At 39.9% G+C, this 6,281-nt stretch overlaps 1 pseudogene; it reads left to right on the top strand.

Moving 5' to 3' along the window:
- The first annotated feature begins 4,980 nt into the window (after positions 1-4,980).
- LOC115306108 lies at positions 4,981-5,880 on the top strand (annotated as a pseudogene).
- The last annotated feature ends 401 nt before the right edge of the window (positions 5,881-6,281 follow it).

Here is a 6,281-nt window from a genome sequence, read left to right as displayed (position 1 = left end):
GGAATAACCCTGCTGACTGATCTGTGAAACTCTCCACGGTGTGGTAGGAGGAGGACTTTTGGAGCAGTGTAAGCAGTAAAAGTCCTCGTGTGGCTGGGGGCAATGGTTTTGCCAGGCAAGCCTCAGGCTGTTTCAGATCCTCTTCCAGTTAGGGATAGTCTCAGCAACCAGGTAAGTTTTAGAGCAAAACCAGGAAATAAAGTTGGCCTATCAACCGAGTATTTTTAAGATACCATCACTGAAGTTTCTAATTATCTCCCAACCACTTCTTTCCTGTCCTTGAATCTTTCCTTTGTCCTTTATTCTCCAACTGAAGCACTCTGTTTCCTATGTTCTTGCCCTCTTTCTCATTCACATCATTAAGGGAAAGATGTGAAAACAACTTCTTTAACCTCACATTGAATCAGTCACCTTTTTCTATGATGTGGGTAAATATCTGATCCCATGGTCATAAAATGTAGGGAACCCCCTCTTTACTCACTCCCCATTCAATCTAGGCAGAAGATAAATGTCACCTATAGCATACTGAATAAGTCTTTGTATATTGTTTAGACATTGGACTTTTAAAATTCCTTTCATTTAAAACATTAGAATGATTAACACTTGGGAATTTCCCCCTTGATAGGGCATTTTGTGGCTCTACTATCAGGTGAGGTATGGTTACCATTAAACTCTTCCTCAGGAGGGTTTTTCTTCCTATTTCCTCAGGTTCTCTCTGCCCATCATGCACCCTGGTAATAATGAAGAGTAAACCTCTATTTTAAAGGCCAGTTCCAATCTTATTCTATCATCTATAAATATCCTAGATTGCCTAGAAACTTGGAACCTTCCCTAGTACTTAGAACAGAGAGAAGTGTGGTTTGTTTGCTTGTTTGTTTGTTTGCTACTACTCATATAATGATAAATTTTGTAGTTTTATTTTTATGTTCACCTGCTCCTACAATCTAAGATCTATAGTGAGGCCATACAGCTTGTGGTAGCCTGGGGGCAGATGCAGAACACTTAGACAATCTGTTTTTCCATAAATGTCATGGTGTGGACAGCAGAGGGTCAGGGCCAGATGAAACTTTCAAAGGAAGAATTTGGTATCTAAATGCTTAGTCATCAGGAGGTAGACTTGAACCCCTCTTGTTTTCTAGATCCTGGGCAATATAGATAAGGAATAAAATCTAAGGACCTCTATTAGGGAGTAAGCAGCTAGTCAAGAGCTGCAGTTTTGACTTGGTCTTCTGTAATTCCACCCATAAACCCTCATTGCATTTAGCTGTAATTTGCCCAAAAAAGTTGTGCCTTTGTCCCGCTCTTGCCCACTTTGCTAATAATGAGGCTTTTGACTCAGGGCAAGTTATTTTCTTTATCTGGGTGTCGGTTTCTTTATTTTAAAATGTGAAGTACTCATGGATTGGAAGAATAAACATTGTTAAAATGTCATTATTACCCAAAGCAATTTACACATTCAATGCAATCCCTATCAAAGTTGCACCAGCATTCTTCTCAAAGGTAGAACAAAGTATCTTAAAATTAGTATGAAACCACAAAAAACCCTGAATAGCCAAAGTAATATTGAAGAAGAAAACCAAAATGGGAGGCATCACAATCCCAGACTTAAGTTTTTACTACAAAGCTGTCATCATCATGACAGTATGGTATTGGCACAAAAATAGATTCATGGACCAATGGAATAAAATAGAGAGCTCAGAACTGGACCCACAAGTACATGGCCAATTAATCTTTGACAAAACAGGAAAGAGTATCCAATGGAAAAAAACACAGCCTTTTCAACAGGTGGTGTTGGGAGAGCTGGACAGCAACGTGTAGAAGAATAAAGTTAGACCACTTTCTTACACCATACACAAAAATAAACTCAAAATGGATAAAGTTCCTGAATGTGAGACAGGAAACCATCAAAACCCTAGAGGAGAAAGCAGGAAATAGCCTCTCAATCTCAATTGCAGCAATTTCCTACTCGACACATCCCCAAAGGCAAGGGAATCAAGAACAAAAATGAACTCCTGGGACCTCATCAAGATAAAAAGCTTCTGCAATGCAGAGGAAACAATAATAAAAAAAAACTAATAGGCAACCGACAGAATGGGAAAAGATAGTGGCAAATGATATATCAGATAAAGGGCTAGTATCCAAAATCTTCAAGGAACTCACTAAACTCCATACCAAAAAATGAATAATACAGTGAAGAAATGGGCAGAAGATCTGAGCAGACACTTCTCCAAAGAGGACATACAGATGGCCAACAGGCACATGAAATGATGCTCAGCATCACTCAACATCAGGGAAACACAAATCAAAACCACACTGAGATACCATCTCACACTGGTCAGAGAGGCTAAAATGAACAAATCAAGAGGCTATAGAGGCTGGCGAGGGTGTGGAGAGATGGCACCCTCCTACACTGTTGGTGAGAATGTAAACTGGTGCAGCCGCTCTGGAAAACAATGTGGAGGTTCCTCAAAAAACTATCCATAGAACTTCCTTATGACCCAGCACACTGCTAAGGATTTACCCAAGAGATACAGAAGTGCTGATGCATAGGAACACATGTATCCCAATGTTCATAGCAGCACTTTCTACAATAGCCAAAACATGGAAAGAGCCTAAATGTCCATCACCTGATGAATGGATCAAGAAGATGTGGTATATAAATACAATGGAGTAGTACATGGCAATGAAAAAGAATGAAATATGGCCATTTGTAGCAAAGTGGGCGGACCTCGAGGGTGTCATGCTAAGCAAAATAAGTCAGGCGGAGAAGGACAGATACCATATGTTTGCACTCATAGGTCTAACAGGAGAAACCTAAAAGAGGGCCATAGGGAGGTGAAGGGGGAAAGAGAGTTGGGGAGAGAGAGGGACACAAATCATGAGAGACTATTGAATACTGAAAAACTGAGGACTGAAGGTGGAGGGGAACTGGGGAAGAGGTGATGGTCATGGAGGGGGTCACTTGTGGGGAGAAGCACTGGGTGTTGTATGGAAACCAATTTGACAATAAACTATTATAAGAATAAATAAATAAACAAATAAAATGTGAAATAGCTCAATCTTTACTTCTGCTGGTGTTTGGATCTCTGTTTTTCTCTTTTTATTCCTTTTCTCTTTTCTTCTTCCCTCCCCCCTACCTTATTTACCTTTTCACTCATACTTTCTACCTCTTAAAATTTTCTCTTATTTCCACTTTTGAGTATCATCATTTGCAAAACATGAGCACTTTGTATCTCAAAATTCACTAAAACAGGCAAAAACTAAAGTAATGGTTTATTGGGAAGGAATGTATTTGGCAATCTAATAGGCCAGATATTTGAACCAATAGCTAGCTGTGTTTCATAAGAGTAATGGAAAGAAATGAATGTTTTATAAAAAGGGAGAAAATATCCTGCATAAGAATGGGGAAATATGAATCAGAAATCTTTCAAAGAGGATCTTTTGGGAGATGTCAAAATAGGTAATGATACTGTTTTTGATTCATCATTAGCAGGGGTCAGCCAGAGATATATATGTAGCCTGTAGGGGAGATATTCAATAATTGAAGAAAAAAGGACAAATTACTCAAAAATTAAAAGAGATACAAAGCAAATGCAATCCTTTCCTGATGGAAAACCTATCAGTTTTTACTTCCATAAACTGTAAAGAACTCTGACCAAAAAATTCAAAACAAACAGAACAAAAAGTGAGAGGGAAACAAATGAAAAACTCAATGTCAACATAGAGAACCTACGAAGAAAGGAACTTTGTATTCTAAGTAATCATAATATAAAGCACACATCTTTCTTTCTAATGCCTCTACATTTTACATTTTTAATACTTACACTGCCCCTATGGGGTAGGTACTGTGATCATCACATGTTACACACATAGGGCTATATGCTGAGGAGCAGGGGAACTGGAATCCGAATCCAAGATATATCAATCTAGAGTCCACGTTCTTGACACTACATTGCCTCATAGGGAACTTGATCCCAATCAACTGACGAAGGCAACTGAAGAGTGTCTTAAGTGTGAGATCCTCTCAGAGAGTATGTTCTACATCTAGCTAACATTCATGTCTGACATCAAATGTCCCATCAGAGGGCCCCGTGGCATAAATATAGTTACTGATTCTGGCAACATAAGGGCGTCTTCCAGATGTTTATTAAGGGCTCTATAAAGGCTCTCTCAATCAGTGTTACGTGCATTATGCATGATCACTGTGCCTTAGCAATAGGACATTATCAGATGATCCTAATCCTGAAAATGACTTCAAGTGACCCTGAGGGTCTCACTTCCTGTCAGACAAAATGAGTTATGCTTAAGAAAAACAAGAAGAAGAAAAGAGAAATGCTGTTGTTGCAGATAACACATTTCATTTTCTGTAATTGTAAGTGGCTGCCTGAGTTTCCTGGGTTGAGAACGATACTGAGGTCACATCCAGGTTCAGGGTAAATGAAGAAGGGTTGTGCTCAAATAGAGGCATAGGTATGTACACTGGGAATTTCCATCCCTGTCCTAGAGACAAGGTCCGTGACCCTCATGAGAGGTCTTGTATAAGGAGTGTGATGGGTATGAATGGGGAATCAAATAATTCATATTTTGTATTGATTCTGTATTAGGTATCCTTATGTCCTTAACCTTGCTCAACTTCTTGTAATATATTGGTTAGAAAGATGGAGGAAAGGACAGGAGAGGGATAACATTTTACCTAATGCACTGGCATTACAGTGTATGCTTCAAACTGAATGTGACTTATTTGTAATTGGGTGAGTCTTTTTCTCCTGGATTAGAAGACATTTTCTCAACAGAATTACAGTAGTAATTTCAGGGATTCAGTCCTCTCTTATACCCTCCCTACCAATGTGAAAATAAAATTGTTTCACTCTGAGGGAAGTCAGATTCGAATATATTATTAATCCCTGTCACTGTATTTTCAGGAGTCCACTCATCAAGATCCTGCAAGCTCCTTCCTCATGCCTGTGTCACACTGGCTTCATGTCAGGTAATAATCACTCTCACTTCCAATACCCTTACTTTGTCTTAATGGGAATTCCAGGGCTTGAACAAAAGTATTACTGGATGACATTCCCACTGGGTGCTATATATGCCATTGCCCTCTTTGGCAACGGTGTTATCATTGCTACCATCAAGTCTGAATCATCCCTGCATATCCCCATGTACTATTTCCTATGCACATTGGCACTGGCAGACATGGGGCTTACTCTCTGTACTTTGCCCTCTATACTAGGCATATTCTGATTTAACTATAAGTCCATTGCCTTTGATTCCTGCATTGTTTAGATGTACTTAATTCACACCTTCTCAGACATTGAATCTGGTGTGCTGGTGGCCATGGCCTTTGATCGGGTTGTAGCCATCTGGAACCCCCTCAGGTATGGTACCATCATAACCAATGGCATGGTCTGCAGAACAGGGGCTGTCATTTTGACAAGGGCAGTCTGTGTGGTCTTCCCTGTGCCTTTCCTCATCAAGTGGATTCCCTTCTACCGCTCCAATGTCCTCTCCCACTCCTGCCTTCACAAAGACGTCATGCGCCTTGTCTGTGCCATCACCCATATCAACAGTCTCTATGGCCTCTTTGCTGTCATCTTCACCAAGGGCTCTGACTCCCTCTCCATCCTCCTTTCCTCTGTGTTCATACTCTAAGCAGTAATGGCCATTGCCTCAGGGGAGAGCTAGCTGAAAGCACTCAACACCTGTGTCTCACATATCTGTGCTGGAAGGCATCTTTCACCACTGACTCACGTCCTCATGGCTAATGCCTACCTTCTTGTCCCCCCTGTGCTAAACCCTGTAGTCTATACTGTGAAGACAAAGGAGATAAGAAAGAAAATCATCCAAATATTTGTTCAAACCAAGATCACTGCAGATTAGGATCAACTAGTTTGAAAGAGGAAGAATCTATTCTGTAAAGGCTCATTATGACTATCAGTAATAAAAGTTTACAGTTTTCATGTTTTCTGTATGATTTGATTGGGCAAAGAGAGATTTCCCTGCTCTCAAAGTATACTTTCCTTTTCCTTTGCCAAATTGTTGTTTGCCTAGTATAGAAAAAGTGACATCTTTAGGAACTGTTCAGTTTACTGTCCTATAGCCCTGTACCTATGAGTTGGCATGTAATAGCTGAAGGTAGGGCATATTACGAATTCAATTTTTAAATAACTGTTTTGGACACAAATAGGTTAGGAGTTCAATGCCTCTTAAAGTTCACCAAGTCAATTTAAAGTTCCTGCTCAAGAATTAGGAATGGCCTCCATTAGTTCCAAAGGGGAGGA

The sequence above is a fragment of the Suricata suricatta genome, chromosome 11, assembly GCF_006229205.1.
Source record: "Suricata suricatta isolate VVHF042 chromosome 11, meerkat_22Aug2017_6uvM2_HiC, whole genome shotgun sequence".
NCBI lineage: Eukaryota > Metazoa > Chordata > Mammalia > Carnivora > Herpestidae > Suricata > Suricata suricatta.
The sequence above is the reverse complement of the archived record's forward strand: the minus strand, read 5'-3'. Positions and strand labels throughout refer to the sequence as shown.